Below are 1,346 nucleotides of genomic sequence, written 5' to 3'. Positions count from 1 at the left end.
GGTGCTTTAGAAGCTTTTATCACACTGATGTCTTACAGTAGGCATTTGAGACTGTAGGTCTTGTGATGACCATTTTAAAAATGAAGAAACAGGCTTAAAAAGGTACAGTTACTTGCTTAAGGTGAAAGGGCTAAAGCCAAACCTTAACTGATCTGACTTACTAAAAGCTTATTTTGTGAAGCATACCACTGCCTTCTTTTTGCTACCAAAAAAAATCTTGGTAGCTGTGATGGTAGCTATTCCCCAAAGCCCTCTCAGACTACATTCTGAGGCACATCATCACACACATACAACTGTTGTGATAGTTAAGGTTATGTGTCAATTTGGCTGGGCCTGATTTTGGTGGCTGGGCAGATGGTTGTAGTCATTCCCCATGATGAGAATGGCAATCAACTCCATGGTGGAATCTGCCATGAGCGGCTGAGTAGCTGCTTTAGGGATGTGGTCTGCTCCTAGTATATTAGGAGAAGCTTTGGGAGTGGTCTGCAGCTTTTGGCACACTTGCATCTTGCATGTAGCTGAGTCGTAATTCAGCAGGCTGCCATTTTGTCTGCCAATCTTGAGACTCTTAATGGACTTGAATCAATGGCCTGCCATGTTGTTTGGTAATATTGGGACTGTGTCTTTTTACTTGTCAACCTTGGGTTTGTCAGCCTCAGCAACCAGAAGCTGCCTGAGTGAAGAAAGTCTCCAGCTTCAGTTGGCCTAGAACAAGAGGCAGAACTGAAGCCTGAGGTCAAGGGGCTTTCACTCAGCCCCTAGAGCCTGGCGTTTTGAACATAGACTTCTAGCCTCCAAAACTGTAAGAGAATAAACTCCTGTTTTTAAAAGCCATCCCATTTGTGGTATCTTCTGTTAGAGCACACGAAGTAACCAAAACAGTTGCCCTTGAGTGTACTCCGACTCATGGTGACTGCGTGTGTTACAGGGTAGAACAGCTCCTCAGGGTTTTCTTGCCTTTAATCTTTATGGAAGCAGATCACCAGGTCTCTCTTTGATGGCACCACTGAGTGGGCTCAAATCCCCAGTCTTTTAGATTGGTAGTTGAGCGCCAGCTGCCTGAATTACCAGGGCCCCTTTGAGACTCATATGACATTTTATTAGTAAGTAGGCACAGAAGTGTCTTTTGTCCATTCTGGAAACTCCATGAAGTAATATAGCTCTCTCTGCTGTTGGGTATTCCCAACAGTGCTTTGCAGGATAGGCCTTCTTGAGACAAACACAATGGTAGGACAAGACTATCTACGGGAGTTAAGGAACAAAGACCTCACCAAGATAGGAGGGAGACTCAAGATGGTTTAGACCAAGATAGGAGGGAGACTCAAGATGGTTTAGGCATCCACCCC

The sequence above is a fragment of the Orycteropus afer genome, unplaced genomic scaffold (assembly GCF_000298275.1).
Source record: "Orycteropus afer afer isolate SDZICR_OR568_19922 unplaced genomic scaffold, OryAfe1.0 scaffold00124, whole genome shotgun sequence".
NCBI lineage: Eukaryota > Metazoa > Chordata > Mammalia > Tubulidentata > Orycteropodidae > Orycteropus > Orycteropus afer.
This window is presented reverse-complemented; position numbering follows the sequence as displayed.